Source organism: Oryctolagus cuniculus, chromosome 17 (genome assembly GCF_051225735.1).
Source record: "Oryctolagus cuniculus isolate XC-2025 breed Fujian yellow rabbit chromosome 17, ASM5122573v1, whole genome shotgun sequence".
NCBI lineage: Eukaryota > Metazoa > Chordata > Mammalia > Lagomorpha > Leporidae > Oryctolagus > Oryctolagus cuniculus.
Window position 1 is genome coordinate 53,328,211 of NC_142883.1, and position 15,961 is coordinate 53,344,171.

Genomic DNA, 15,961 nt, shown 5'->3' on the forward strand with positions numbered 1-15,961 from the left:
GGGGAGGAAACCACACAAGCTCATTTGCCTAGGTCAACAACTGCATGGCTTCTCGGGAGGACACGAAAATGAAAAGCACACCCCTCCCTCCTGGCCCCACCCCAGCGCCCCCCACCCCCACCTCCTGAGTCCTGGCGGCTCCCACCGCGGTGTGCCTGGGGGTTTCCTGGCCACAGCGTGGCCACAGCTGTGCTCTACCTGGGCAGACCCTGCACAGAGGCCACGGAAAGCACAGCAGGGACAGAGGAGCAGGTGTTCAGGCTCTGGAGGAGGGAAGGGGTTGAGGAGGGCTCCAGAGGATGGGGCTTGAGCTGGGAAGGGCAATCTGGGAAGAAGGAACAGCACATGCGAAGGCACAGAGGAAGCAGCAGGGGTGGATCTGGCTGCCCATGTGAATGGGGGATGGGGCATCACTGCGTTTGTCATCTCACATCACCATGGCAGCGGGACAGAGGCGGAGCCTGGGGACAGGAGTCTTCCAGGGATGCCCTGTAGCCCATAGTCTAGCAACCCAGTTGGCAGACTCCAGGAGGACCTGCTGTGCCCCAGAAGTCACCACTTCTCCGCCCTCGCTGGCCCCAGCCTCCTCCTGGGTATACCTCGCTGTGGCTGTCTCACTTATCTAGAAGCCAGATTCCCTTAACTATCCAGAATCCAGAAATAGACAGACATATAACACACTTCACGCCCAGAGCCGTGCCCTGCAGGGCAAGCACTCGACCTGAGCAGGCTGTTGCTTAGATTTGGTCATCTCAGATCAAGAGCAGACGCTGGGGGGGGGGGGGGGGGGCAGGTGGCATTGCAGGTAAAGCTGCCACCTGCAGTGTGAATATCCCATATGGGTCCCCGCTGCTCCACTTCTGATCCAGCTCTCTGCTATGGCCTGGGAAAGCAGCAGAAGATGGCCCAAGTCCTTGGGTCTCCGCGCCCACATAGGAGACCTAGAAAAAGCTCCTGACTTCAGCTCAGCTCAGCTCCAGCCCTTGTGGCCATTTGGGGAGTGAACCAGTGGATGGAAGACCTCCTTCTCTGCCTCTGCCTCTCTGTAGTTCTGCCTTTCAAATAAATTAATAAATCTTTAAAAAAAAAAGAGAGAGAGAGAGAGCAGACTTTTTTTAAGTGGGGTTAACCCAATTCCAGCACTTTCCAACCGTGTGGCCCCAACCCTCAGCTTCCTTGCACTGAAAATGCAGGCAGATGCAGCTGTGAAAATTAAACACGAAGTTCTCAGCCCAGTACCCAACACCGTGCAATCACAGCCAAGGGGAGAAAAAGGCCAAAAACAAAGATGAGAGAGAACACCAAAAATCTCCTCGGAGTAGAGCCAAGGTGCATAAGACAAAGGCGCACCAGAATCACCAACATGTCAGGAGACAGCCCAGTCACACCCCGGGTGCAGGATGCATGATGGCCAGCAGCCCGATTCGCAGAGAGCTCCTCTAAAACCAGATCTGACAGAAAGTTCTGGCACTTGGCAGTGAGACCTGGGCAAAATGCTGCGTGCACAGGATGAGAATGGAAGCAGTCTGTGTGTACCCCCAGAGCACACCCCCAACTCTGAAAGAAATGCAGGGTGTGGAATGGAATCTAAGAGGCCACCAACAACGAGACGGGTGCCCCCAAGAGCTGGCGCTGTGTCGTAGTAGGCTAAGCCTCCACCTGCAGCATCGGTTTGCATCCCAGCTGCTCCACTTCCGATCCAGCTTTCTGCTGTGGCCTGAGAAAGCAGCAAAGATGGCCCGAGTGCTTGGGCCCCTGCACCCACGTGGGAGACCCAGAAGAAGCTCCTGGCTCCTGGCTTCTGATCAGCCCAGCTCCGGCTGTTGTGGCCATCTGGGGAGAGAACCAGCAATTGGAAGAGCTTTCTGCCTCTCCCTCTCTCTAATGCTGCCTCTCAAATAAATAAAAAAGAAAAGAAAAGGTAGAAAGAAAGAAAGGCACCCAAAGACTATTGCCAATTACAAACCATCAGATGTCAGGGTAAGACACACTTTGGGTGTCAGTGCTCTTAAAACCTGAGAACACATCCATCCCCAAACCAACGAAACAGCCTTGTACATCCTCTTCCCTTTGGGACACAGCGAGCTGGGTTCCTCCTTCTGCCTCCCCGCACCTCCCCTCTAGTCCAGAAGCTCCAACTAAACACCCCCACCGCCACCCCCACACCTGCTGGTGATCACTCTTCCCCGCCCTCCCCGGTAAACTGATTTCAGCTTTCAGCCCCATCAGCTGAGACCAAAAAGGGCTGTGGTTCACAGGGGTCCCAGAGGGCTCAGCCCCCTGGGATGAGGCTCTTTCAACAGAGGCCAAGTGGGTTCAGCTCCAGCGCTCGGCTGCACCCATGCTGGGGCTGCCAAACTCCACGCTATCCTAGGGGAAAGACTTGGGCACTTCTCTGGCCGCAGCAGGAACTTGGGTCCAAGGCTACCCTGGGATGGAGGAGCAGCCTCCACTCCAAACGCACTCATCACCCAGAACCTTCGGTTAGCGCCCACTGGATTACTCTTGAAAGAAACAAAAGGTGCTGTGTGGGAGGGAGGAAGAGGAGGCAGAGGCAGAGGCACTCCTGCTTCCCCTGCAGCATGGGGGGGGGGGGAGACCACAAGCATCCCCCATCCGAGCTGGAGACAAGAGGATGGGGGTTCTTAAAACCGCAGCACACAGCACCCTCAAGCCTTCCTGTAGCCCAAAGCAGGAAGACGAATGGACACCCCCCCCCCCGCAAAAAAGCTGTCTTCTTTGTCTCCCATAGGCCCCTCACTGGAGACACACACCACGCTCGGGAAGCAAGGGAGCCCTGGATGCCCACTCTCTTGTTCTACAACTATTCACACACCTGCCCTCATCACCCTCATCCATTGACCTTGCCATGCAAGGTCAGAGCCCATCTCACAGCTCAGGAGACTGGGGCTGGGAGAGGGGCAGTGAGAGACTGACAGTCACACAGCCCTGCCTGGCTGGGACTCACGTCCCTCCTCCCCACCACGCAGGGTGCCTAAGTGCTGGCTCTGGCGTCATCACCTAAGGAGCCTAGGAAAACTTCTCCCAACTACCATTCCAGACTGCTGCCGGGCTGGAGCCTAGGGAATGTGGGTTTTCACAAACACAGCAAGTGTTGGCAGCTGTGGGAGCCCCGGCTGCCCCAGGTGGTCTCCACAGAGGAGGAGGGACAGCGTGCAGCAGACCTCCACGTTTTCAAAAACCCGAATTATAAGGTAGGTTTGTTTGGATGCAAAAATGTTTTGAAATCCATGCTTATAGTTTTTTTCCCTAAGACACATTTCCCGAGACCTCTTCAAAGACCCCTTCTGGGAGGGAGGGGTCAGTAATCGGAAGGGACCTCCCAGGCTGACTTGGCCTATTTTCAAGTCCTCCTGTGCCTACCCACTACCACCACCACCACCTCCTTCTCCTCCTCCTCCTCTTCCTCCTCCCCCGCAGGAGTCTGCTTACTTCACACCACATCCTGCAGCTTTCATGTCGCCTGCCTTCTCCTACGACCCCCACTTCTCGCGAGCATACCCCCAGGCCTGGGATGGCTCCGGGCGCGCACGCACACACGTGCCAACACCCGTGCCGTCTTGTGAGGACTCCCAGAGTGCAGACCCACACCCTCAGACGGACAGAGCCTGCCTGCCGCACCCACCGTGCACGCCCGGCTCGCTAGCAAGGGGTAGTAGGCTCCATGCCCCCCCACCCCAAGCCTTCCAGGTCCTGGTGGCCAAGGACCTCTGACTCCGGTGCGCCCCGGAGAGGGTGCTAAGCCCAAGCTGGGGTTGGGGGTGGGCTGGCTCCTGGACCCCACGACGCAGGCAGGAAGGCTGCAGGAGCGCCCGGCCGCGCAGAGGCGTCCGGGAGTGGCCACCTGGACGGCAATGGACGGTCTCCGGGATGCCCCTTCCGGGTCCCGGCTGACCGAGAGGGCTAGTGCTGGCCCTCTCCACCGAGCCCGAAGGCAGCAGCACCTGTGCAGGACACCTGCTGCCGCGGCTTCTCCCCGACAGCCCGGAGCCTGCTCCCGCTCTGCCACCGCCGCCCAGCCCAGCCGCCCGACCCCCACACACCTGCAGTCCCCACCGGGCGCCGAGCCCCTCTCCAGCGACGACTCCCTGCGCTTCGGGTCGGGACCACCGCGCCCGGCTGGAGCGGCGCGGCCAGTCCCAGCATCAGTCCCGTCCGCCGCTCGGGGGTGGGGCGAGGCGCTATGGGCGGGTCCTTGAGGAGGCGTGGCTTGCCGCTCTCCGGCCTCTGCCGCCACCTGGTGGAGGGGCCGTGTCAGTTAGGTGCCCGACCGGCCCGGGTGTGCCAGGAATCCCGCCCCGGAGCCCGCAGAGTATCTGGAAGCCCTGTCGGACCCAGGCAGGTGCAGGGCTATGGCCGGTGGACTTCAGTGCCGGGCACCAGCGATGCCCCAAGAATAAAGCGAGGTTCGGGGGACCCCGGGCGGGGGCGGGAGGTGAGGGCGGAAACCTGGCTTTGGCCCCCCGCAGGAGGAGTGGGCGGAGCCGGGGGAGGCTTGGGGTGGGGGCTTCGGGGAAGGAGGAGAAAGGGGAAGCTCCGACGAGCTGCTTCCTCCTCTCGCTGCGACTCGGAGCCCCACTTCCTCCTCCTACTTCTATTTTCTTTGGGTTCTCTTAACCCTTAAAATGTCTGCACCCCTGCTGGGCAGAGCAGACCTTGAACCTCACCCTGATGCAGGAACCTTCCTGGGAGTGCCGCTCCTGCAGCCTCCGGTCCGACCTGGCGCCAGACTCGCTGTCACCCTGCTGGGTCCCTCCTTCCCTGGGAAGCAGGTGGGGTCCCCGCCTCCAAGGCCGAGGTCCTATTCTTGCCTCCCCTCCCAGCCTCCCTAGCCGACACTTAGAAATGGAGGGACGCCTCAGCGAATCCCAGAAGCGAATGCCTGGCCTTGTACCTCAGTTTCCCCACTTGCAAAACAGGGGTCCGAAGGGTGATTGCAGCACAGGCAGGCCTTGTGCTGAAAGACTGGGAGCTTCGTTTTAGGGCTACCGAGGGGGCAGAGCTGAGAGCCCCACCTTTACAGTCCCACTGTCACCTGAGCAGAGTGACCTGGGAGACACCCCTGAGGTCACAGCACTTGGTACGGGGGGCGAGAAGTAGAGGCAGCTTCCCAGGGAGGGGAGGAGGAAGGGCTGGAGCTGTTGGGGGTCGAGGACAGAGAGGCAGGAACGATGCGGGGTGGCCCAGCGCCCGGTGCTACAGACGCTGCTGGAGCGAAGTGGCCGAGCATCCCAGGAGCCAGCTTGGTCCGCTCAGAGATGGGCATTCCCTTCTCCACCAGCAGTGTCAGATTGAGCTGGCGTGTTTGTTGTGTTCCATCCATTTGAGAGGCAGACACCAAACATGATCTACCATCCACTACTTCGCTCCCCACCCCCACCCCCAAATGCCTGCAACAGCCAGAACTGGACCAGGCTGACGCCAGGAGCTGGGAACTCCAGCCGAGTGTCCCACGTGGGTGGCAGGAAACCAATGACTTGAGGCGTCTCCTGCTGCCTCCTTGGGTCTGAATTAGCAGGGAGCTGGAGTCAGGAGCTGGAGTGGGGTATCAAACCCAGGTACTCCAATACGGGTTGGGGGGAGGGGAATCCTAACTGGCATCTTAAGTAGCCAGATGTCTGCATTGAGTTTGCATGTGATTCTGCCCTCCAGCACAGCTCCACCTGTGCCTCCCTGACCCTAATTGGCGGAGCTGATGGGTACCAGCCTGCCAGCAACAGTGATCGCACTCACGCTCCTGAGAGCGGCACCAAAGACTCAAAGCACCTGTCACTCATTAGGCACCTGTTCCACAGCGAGCCCTGCAGCTCTGCTGCTGTGTTAGGATTTCTGTTTGCCTTTCTCTCTCTGTGTCATCATTCTCCTTTCCCCTCCTAATGTTTTCAGAGAGGAGTCTGCCCAAGCGCCACTTCCTCCTCGTGCGTTTGTTCCTCAACGCTCTGAAATAAGGTCACCAGGAAAACCCCAGACGTCAACCCGAGTGTCCTGTTTTCTTACCTCCCCATTGACTCACCTTTCCCTGAATATGCCCCCCTTGCCTGCTGAGCTGGTGTCCCTTTTGGCCAAGATTTTGTTGTCTTTTTCTGGTTTTCTTTTCTGCTTCTCTTCTCCCTGGGCCATCTCAGCTGTTCCCACCCTGCTGATCCCTCCCAAGTCTGTAACTCTGGACTTCTCTTTCTAGCTCCAGACCTATAATGCCAAGTGCTTTCTGCACATCTGCCCCCAGGTCATCAATGCACAGGCACTGTAATCTCTCCAGGTCCCCAAATGAATTCCTCACCTTGCCCTTAAATCAGGTCTCTTGCCTTCCCTATCTCAGTGGGCAGCTGTACTGTCCACCCAGTTTCACACTAGGAAATGCGCTATACATGTCCACAATACATGTCCAACTCATGTCCACAATAAAGAACTCCTACAGGTTAAAATAATTTTAAAACAGGCAAGGGGGCCGGCGCCATGGCTCACTTGGTTAATCCTCCACCTGTGGCGCTGGCATCCCATATGAGTGCTGGGTTCTAGTCCCGATTGCTCCTCTTCCAGTCTGGCTCTCTGCTGTGGCCCGGGAGGGCAGTGGAGGATAGCCCAGGTGCTTGGGCCCCTGTACCTGTGTGGGAGACCAGGGGGAAGAACCTGGCTCCTGGCTTTGGATAGGTGTAGCACCGGCCATAGTGGCCATTTGGGGAGTGAACCAATGGAAGGAAGACCTCTCTGTCTTGCTCTCTCACTGTCTGTAACTCTACCTGTCAAATAAATAAAACAAGCAAAAGCCATGAGCTCCACAAAAGAAGATATCCAAAAGGCCAATGAGCCATACAAAAGGATGCTCAACATCCTTCGGTCATCGACAAAGAGCAAACTGAAGCCACGACCTATCCCAGACCCTGGCCGGTGCACGGCTGTGGCCGGAGGACAGCCGCTCTCCAAGAATAAAGTGAGGTTCGGCCAGCAGGGCTGAAGCATATGTTTGCCCAAAGGAGTGGGTGGAACAGTGGGTGCGTGAACCAATGGAACAGACTCTCAAACAAAAATGCAAATACAACTTTGTTTACAGAAGAAATTACAAGCTGAGATGAAGCAGCATTTCTGGCTTGCAAAGCGTAAAGCTCCATGGAGACAGTGAGCAAAGGAGTGGGAGCCGAGGGAAGCTGAGCGTGTGAATTAGGGCACAACTGGGGAACGTGCGCTAGGATTCAGAGGAGAAAGGGGGAAGATGGAAAAAGCATGGAGACCCAGGACAGGGACTGAGACAAAGCCTGTGGCAGACCACCTTGTCTTCTGAACACAGATTTCCCACCACAACTACAAATCTAAACTTTCCTAGGGAGACGTCAGGGACCCAAAAATGACTTAAGAAAAGACACATTTGAACAAGCCCGTAATGACTTCCATCACATTTTCGGAGGACAGAATTGCACGATGCTTTAAAAACTGGCGGCAGTGAAGAGTAGACTGTGTTGGGCTTTGTGTAGGAAAGAGGGAATGGAAGGAAAATACACATGCATCCATTCATTTGGGCAAGAAGAAACACAGGAGGAATAAAGAAGAAATTGAGGAGGAGGTGAGTGTTTGGTCAAGTAGTTGAAATGTCCACATCTCAACCACAGTGCGTGGATTTGATGCCTGGTCCTGGTGCCTGACTCCAGCTTCCCATGCTGCAAACCCTGGGAGGCAGCAGCCATGACTCAAGGATTGGGTCCCTGCCACCCACGTGGGAGACCTGGATTGCATTCCTGGCTCCTGGCTTCAGCAAGCCCCAGCTATGCAGGTATCTGGGGAGGGAACCAGTGGATAGGAGTTCTCTCTTTGTATCTCTCTCTATGTCTTTTTCTCTGTAGCTTTCTATCTCTCTGTAGCTCTCTATCTCTAGATCTCAACTTTAAAAAAACTAGTAAGATTGGTCCCCTACAGTAGGTAAACAGAGATCGAAAGAATGGAGGCACCGGAGCAGAGACAGAAGGAAAGGGAGAAATTATAATTCTCTGGGTGTGCTTATTTTCTATAATTCTGATCCTGGGACCTGGGATCGTGTTTCATGTATCACCAGCGGGCTCCAACCCCCCACATAAGTCATTAAAATCCATCAGGATATGGTGGAAACCCAAACTGGAAGACAAACATCACAAATGAACCCAACTCTGTTGCAAATGAGTGATATAACAGTACTGAGAAGGGTGGTGACAGAACAAACTCAAGTCTCTTAGGAAAACCTTATTTTGTTTCTTTTCCTCTTTTTTTTTTTTTTTATTTCTTTGGGTTTTGTTTTTTGAAAGGCAGAGAAACAGAGATCTTCCACCTGCTGGTTCCCTCCCCAAATGCCCACAACAGCCAGGGTTGGGCCAGGTTAAAGCCAGGAGCCAGGAACTCTATCTAGATCTCCCATGTGGGTGGCAGGGGGCCCAAGCACTCGAACCATCATCTACTACTGCCCAGGGTATGGAGTAGCAGGAGGCTGGCGCAGAAGCAGAGGCGAGACTGGAACCCAGGCACTCTGACATGGGGTATGGGCATCCTCAGTGGTGGATTAACCTGCTCATCCTGAGCTGGTGGCAGAGCGCCCACCCCCCAGAAAACCCTATTTTGACTTCCTACTGCAGATCTAAAGATGAAAGGGAACGTGTGGTGTGGTGTTGGTGTTGGTGTTGCTGCTGGAGCGACTGCTCTACTTTGGCAATTTTGTTTCTGACAGGGCTATAATGTAGCAATTTTTTTTTGACAGGCAGAGTGGACAGTGAGAGAGAGAGACAGAGAGAAAGGTCTTCCTTTGTCGTTGAGCAAATAAGTGAATACATTGTAACAAAGGCCAGATTTCTCAGCATTGGCGGAAGCAGTTACAAATAAGGAAAAGTGGAGGGCTAGGATTAGTCTTATTGTAGTCGACTGAACTAGAGGGGTCGGTATGCACTTGTGGTTTTGTTTGTAATTTTCATTTTTAATTCATTTGCTTGAGAGAAGAGAGACAAGAGACAGAGAGCTCTCATCTGCTAGTTGATTTCCCAAATGCCTGCAACAGCCTCTTGGGGCCAAAACCCAGAGCTGAGACCTTCACCTAGGTTTCCCAAGTGCGCGGGAAGGAGTCAGCTACCTGAGCCGACAGCAGTGCCTCCCAGGGTCTGTGTTGGCAGGAGCTGGAATTAGCAGACAGAGCTGGTACTGTGGTGTGGGACATAGGCAGCCTATGGTATCTCCAGATGCCTAGATAGCGGTGTGTGTGTACTTCCTACACTAATAGCCCACTAGCTTAGCTCCCAGATCGTGGTTTCTAATTATTTGCCGGTAAAAGGAGCCAGGGCACCTTAGAGAACTGGCTGAGTGGAGGGGTTGGGTCAGGGGGCGAACAAATGTATCTAGAGCATCTTGTGGTGCAGGAAAGGATAGAAGGGCTCAGAAAATGACCAGTGGGCGGGTGTTGTGGTGCAGTGGGTTAGGCCACCACTTGGGGCCCTGCATCCCATATTAGACTGCTTGGTTCAAGTCCCAGCCCGTCTGCTTCCGATCCAGCTCCCTGGCTAAGTTCCTGGAAGGCAGCACACAGTGGCCCAAAGTATTTGGGTCCCTGCCACCCACATGGGAGATGCTGGATCCTGGCTTCAGCCTGGCCCAGGCCCAGCTGTTGTGGCCATTTGGGCAGCAAACCAGAGGGTGGAAGATATTCTCTCTCTCTCTCTCTCTCTCTCTCTCTCTCTCTCTCTCTCTCTCACACACACACACACACACACACACAGAATCTTTAAAATAAGCAAATAATTTCTTTTTAATGGCTGAGGCTTGAGGCTGGTGGTGTGGTGCAGTGGGTTAGGCCACTGCTTGTGATGCCAGCATCCCATATCAGTCCTGGTTCAGGTCCCAGCTGTTCTGTTTCTGATCCAGCTGCCTGGCTAGTGTGCCTGGGAAGGTGGCAGATGATGGCCTCTGGGATGGAGTTCCAGGCTCCTGGCTTTGGCCTAGACCAGTCCCAGGTGTTAACTATTTGGAGAGTGAATCAGGGGATGGATGATCTCTCTTTCCCTCTCTCCTCTCCCTCTCTCTTCCTCCCTCCTGCTCTCTACCTTTGTTTTTCTTTTTTTTAAGATTTATTTTATTTATTTGACAGGCAGAGATAGATAGATAGAGAGAGGTCTTCCTTCCGCTGGTTCACTCCCCAGATGGCCACAATGACCAGGGCTGTGTTGATCCAAAGCCAGGAGCCAGGAGTCAGGAGCCAGGAGCTTCTTCCAGGTCTCCCACGTAGGGGCAGGGTCCCAAGGACTTGGGCCATCTTCTACTGTTTTCCCAGGCCATAACAGAAAGCTGGATAGGAAGAGGAGCAGCTGGGATTAGAACTGGGGCCCATATGGGATGCCAGTGTTTCAGGCCAGGGCATGAACCCACTGCACCACAGCACTAGCCCCATGCTCTCTGCCTTTCAAATAAATAAATACATATTTTTTAAAATGACTGAGCCCTGTCAGAAGACACAGAAACCAACTCAAAGTTGCCTCCAATCCAGAACACACTGAATAACACAGTAGTTAATCATAATGGCAAATTATAGCTTATAGAATAAATATCCAGGGCTGGCGCTGTGGTGAAGTAGGCTAAGCCTCTGCCTGCAGTGCCAGTATCCCATATGGGCACCAGTTTGTGCCCTGGCTCCTGGCTTCGGATGGGCCCAGCTCTGGCCGTTGCAGCCATCTGGGGAGTGAACCAGTGAGTGGAAGATGTTTCTCTCTCTCTCTCTCCCTCTCTCTCTCTCCCTCTCCCTCTCCCTCTCCCTCCTTCTTCTCTCTGTAACTCTGCCTCTCAAATAGATAAAAAAAAATCTTAAAAAAAACATGAGTCCCTACAGACATAATAATTGAGTAAATAAACACATGGAGAAACAGAGATCACCTTCCTTACAGTAGGATTCCAGTGAATACATGTGGAAGGAATGATGGAAATGACGACTTGGTTCACATCATGCTAATCATTTTTGCCAGCAAGAACTTCAGCGATGCCAAATGCCCTGGCCCAATTAGCGATGACACACGGGGCTGTGGGCTCAGTGCCTGCCGTGTGGAAACCTAGTCCACATGGTGGCTGCATTAGAAGGTGGGGTGTTGGGGGGCAATCCGGTCATGTGTGGGATCAGTTTCCTTGTTAAAGAGCTTCTGTGGTTAACCTCTCACCATGGGAGGACCCAGGAGGGCACCACCTTGGAGACACAGGACCCCACCACGCACCAGACCCACCAGCACCTTCACCTTGCTTATCCCAGCTGCCAACACCAAGAGAAGGTGGAGTTTCTGGTGTGTAAACCACCAGTGTGTAGTATGTTTGTTTCAGCATCCCTAATAGATTAAGTCCAATGGGATATTCGCTTGGTCTCCCAGTAGCTCCTCCCCAGGGTCTTTCTGGTGACAAAGGGAAAATAGAAGCTGCAGATAGAAATCAGGCACTTGCTTCACCGCGTGAACAGTCACCATCATCTCAGCCTGGTGTAGTCGCACCATTCAGCCCGTGCGTGCACGCACTGGGCAGGGCACACCATGTCTGTGGTGTCTCTGCCAAGCAGATCCAGCCTCAGCCTCCCTCCGGGGACCACCGCAGGCCAAGCCAGAGGGGCTGCATTCTCCAGAATCATCAGGGAAACACAGGCACACGCTGGTGTGCGACGCTTCCGTGTGATGAGCCAATGCAATTGGCTCCTGGACCAGAAACAGGATGTCCGTGAAGCCATTGGCAAGACTTGAATGAAATCTACAGATGAGTTAAGAGTAGTATATCGGTAGGAATCCCCGATTTCAATAATGTATAATAATTTATGTGTGTAATAATGTAAAATAATAATGTATGATGCTAGAATTAAAGGGTGAGGCTAATAGGTTCACGGGATATGACGTTTGCAACTTTTTGGTGTAACTCCAAAAAGATTTCAGAATATATTTCAGTGTACAAACACAAAAAGACAAAATTCAAGGTTGTAAATCTTAACTTTCAAAAACCTTCTCATTTGATTTTTATTTATTAACTTATCCAAAAAGCAGAATGATAGAAACTGAGAGACAAAGAGCAAGAAACAGAGATCTTTCAGCTGCTGATTCACTCTCTCAATACCTGCAACAGCCAAGGCTGGGCCAGGTGGACAGCAGGAGCCGGGAACTCTGAGTCTCCCAGGTAGGTGGCAGGCACCAAGTCCACGGCCTCCCCAGGCACAAGAGCAGGAAGCTGGATTGGAAGCGGAGCAGCCAGGATGCAAACCAGCGCTTAGAGGTGGGTTGTTGCCATTGCAAAGCACCACAATGCCTGCCCCTTCCCATTTCATTTTAACCCAATCCTCAAAATTCAAAGGAAGGCTATGGGGGAATTCTTCTCTATGAAGCAGAAAAAATCAGAAACAAAGTAAGTGCAAATGTGTCCAGCCTTTAATTGAAATAGTCATGTGCCGGAGCTGGGCCAATCCAAAGCCAGGAGCTTCTTCCAGGTCTCCATGTGGGTGCAGGGGCCCAAGCACATGGACTATCTTCTGTTTTCCCAGGCCATTAGCAGGGAGCTGAATCGGAAGTGGAACAGCCAGGACATGAACCACGCCCACATGTGATGCCATACCAGCTACATCACAGCACCAGCCCCTGGCTGCTCTGTTTCAGCTCCCTGCTAATGTGCCTGGGAAGGCGGCAGAAGATGGCCCAAGTACTTGGGCCCCTGCCCACCCATATGGGAGACCCAGATGGAGTTCCTGGCTCTTGGTTTCAACCTGGCCCAGCACTGGCTGCTGTTGCCATCTGGGGAGTAAACCAATAAACGGAAGCTCGCTCTCTCTATCTCTATGTCTGCCTTTCAAATAAATATAACACATTTTAAGAAAAGAAAAAGAAACTCAAGCATCCCACGGGCCAGGTAGGTCAGGCTCAAGGTCAGGATTGGAGCAGTGGCATGCCCTTGCTCCACTAGCCTCCTTCTAACAGTGTTGTGTAGATTCTGTGCCTCCTGAAATAAACCCTACTGAATCTCAGACTTCTGTCCTCCCAGATTGACGAGGTCTTCTTTCCCTTCCCAGCTTTTTCCGTATTCTCCAGGGATTTCTTCTCTGGTGGCATTCTCCGTCTGATTCTTTCAACAGACACACGTTGCATATTAAGCATGGAGGGAAAGTCTTCCCCTTCGCCATATGTTTCCTACATTTCTCTTGAAGCACAGAGCCATCTTGGTCTCTCTCTCTCTCTCTCTCTTTTTTTTTTTTCCCACATTTGCTGGAGATGCGATTACAAGAAATATTTCACTTTCACCCAGTTCTGTTCTAAGAAAAGCAATTGCACAAATACAAAAAAAAAAAATTTAAAAAAAAACTGGCAACTGACCCTTGCCCCTAATGTCTGGGAAACAATGGGGCATGGAGACAAGGGGGCGGGGTTGGGATGCTAATGAAGGGGGCTCCCCACAGCCCTGTGGCTGTGCAGGACGGTTGTGGCCTGCTGGCAGTATCTTAGAAATTTTCAAGATGAACCGGAAACCCACCCCAGAATTCTTATCTGAAATCTGATTTTTACATGCAGGGAGTAATTCAAAACAGGATTTTAAACACTGCCCCCACTCCTCGTGCAGGCCAAGCTAGACCTGACCTCCTGGCTCTCAGCTGGAAACATCTGTTCTGTATTACACAGGTGGGGGCACGTGCCAGCAGAACCTGAGTTATTTCTGCTCTTGTGAACTAATGTGTTCCCCCCCCCCCCGGATGGGAGACACTTGGTTTGTACAGAGTGATCGAGGTAGAGATTTATTAATGCTGTTCATCACATGGCTGGGACACAGGAGGGAAGCTGTAGAATCATCCTGATAAGATACCTCTGGAGAGAAATGTTAGGGACTAGGAATAAAAGGAGACTTTGTCAACAGGATAAATGATCTCTGTCTCAATCTGGCAGCCCGTAGATGGTGGATGGTGACCTGGCAATGAAGAACAGACGAATAACAAAGGCATTCCCATGAAGAGGAGGAGCAAAGCAAGGATGCTTGCATGGCGAATATCTGATCACTACTTGGAGAGAAATGAAAGGCACGCATGTATGAAGGAAAAGTCAAGTTCGTCACCATTTGCAAATGATATGATTCATACTGGAGAAGTCCTAGCCAGTGGAATGAACAAATCAGGGAACTTAGTGCAGTGACTGGGCTCAGACATACATATATAAAACTTATAATCAGTGATGGCCAAATAGGAAGCAGAAAATAAAACAATTTATTCACCCAGCAGCAACAACAACAAAAAAGCCTAAGAACAGAATAGCTGGAATAGCCAAAACAATCCTGGAAAAGAAAAACAAATTCCATACCATGAAACTACAGAAATCAAGGTGAGGCGGTACTGGCATCAAGATAGGCATCTGTATCAGTGGTCTGAGCTGAGAATCCAGCATTAAAGCATTTATTGTCAACTGAATTTTTTTTTTTTTGGCAGGGCACCAAGAGAACTCAAAGGGAGAAGAAACTGTTCAACAAATAGTGCTGAGACAACCTGGGTATCCATACGTGGAATGGTGAAATTGGGTCCTTATCACGCACCACATAGAGAAATTAACTCAGGGGTCAGCACTGTGGTACAGCAAGTAAGCTCTGCTTGGGACTCTGGCATCCCTTATTGGAGGGCCAATTTGAGTCCTGGGTGTTCTGATACTGCTCCAGTTTCCTGCTAAAATGCCTGGGAAGGCAATGGATGATGGCTCAAGTAATTGGGCCCCCGCCACCCAAGAATGGAAAATCAATCTCTCTCTCTCCCTCTCCCTTTCTCCCTCTCTCCCTCTCTCCCTCTCCCTCTCTCTCTCTTCCTCTCTTTCCGTTTCAAATAAATGAGTTTTAAAAAAAGGAACTTGCGCATGACTATTCATAATAGCTCGAAAGTGCAGCAGTGCAAACGTCATCAGCTGACAGAGTGAATAAACAAGATGTAATGTGTTAACAAAAAAGACTAGCATTGGTTGCAAAGAGATGTGAAATACTGACACATGCCACAGTATGGTTGAACCCTGGAAACATGCCAAGTGAGAGGAACCAGCCACCCGCGGCCATACATTGTATGATCCCATTTCATCTCAAGTATTCCTAACAGGTGGCTTCATATAGACTGAAAGTGAACTGGAGATGCCAAGGGCTGGGATGGTTGGGGGAAAATAGTAAATGCTAATGGGTACGGATTCCTTTTTTTTTTTTCTTTTTTTCTTTCTTATTTAAGATTTATTTATTTATTTGAAAGTCGGAGCTACATAGAGAGAGAAGGAGAGGCAGAGAGAGAGAGAGAGAGAGAGAGAGAAAGTCTTCTATCTACTGGTTCACTCTCCAGTTGGCTGCAATGGCCGGAGCTGCACCAATTCGAAGCCATAAGCTTCTTTCAAGTCTCCCACATGGGTGCAGGGGTCCAAGCACTTGGGCCATCTTCTACTGCTTCCTCAGGCCATAGCAAAGAGCTGGATAGGAAGTGGAGCAGCTGGGACTTGAACTGGCACCCTAGACAGTGGCTTTACCCACTATGCCACAGCATCAGCCCACATCTTTCTTATTTTTTTTTGAGTGGCAGAGAGCCCCCTCCAAATGCTGATTCACTCCCCAAATGTCCACAATGGCCCCAGACCAGGAGTGAATGTCAGGTGTGAAGCCATATGTCCCACGTGGGAGGCAGGGATCCAATGACCCAGCCTCTGCCTTAGCAGGAAGCTACAGTCAGGAACTGGAGCTGGGTTCAAACCCAGGAACTCCAATGTGGGATGCAGGCCACTTCACTGTTAGGCCAAACGCCATCCCTAGGTTTGGGATTTCTTTTGGGGGAGGTGCAAATGTTCTAAAGCTGATTGTAGGGTCTTGTGTTGTGATACGATGGGTTAAGCCGCCACCTGCAATGCTGGCATCCCATATGGGGAGTACCTATTCGAGTCCTAGCTGCTCCAGTTCTGATCCAGCTCTCTGCTAAGGAGCCTGAGAAAGCAGCAGA

General features: G+C 52.4%; 1 protein-coding gene and 1 long non-coding RNA gene across 6 annotated transcripts in view; one reads left to right on the forward strand and one right to left on the reverse strand.

Moving 5' to 3' along the window:
- PIK3R5 (phosphoinositide-3-kinase regulatory subunit 5) overlaps positions 1-4,203 on the reverse strand; it is a 72,482-nt gene extending 68,279 nt beyond the window's left edge. For both annotated transcript variants that reach the window (XM_008270735.5, XM_002718969.6), the window contains exon 1: positions 4,065-4,203. The gene's annotated coding sequence lies outside the window, so the exon portion shown is untranslated. The remainder of the gene's footprint in view (positions 1-4,064) is intronic.
- A 64-nt stretch (positions 4,204-4,267) lies between these two features.
- On the forward strand, positions 4,268-14,845 carry LOC108178515 (uncharacterized). Of its 4 annotated transcripts, none has more exons than XR_016224283.1 (4): positions 4,268-4,427; positions 12,027-12,252; positions 13,905-14,333; positions 14,438-14,845. It is a non-coding gene; the product is annotated as an uncharacterized LOC108178515 (long non-coding RNA). The 4 variants fall into 4 exon arrangements; XR_016224282.1 differs by having other exon boundaries at positions 4,278-4,427; positions 12,024-12,252; XR_016224284.1 differs by having other exon boundaries at positions 4,278-4,427; positions 12,106-12,252.
- The last annotated feature ends 1,116 nt before the right edge of the window (positions 14,846-15,961 follow it).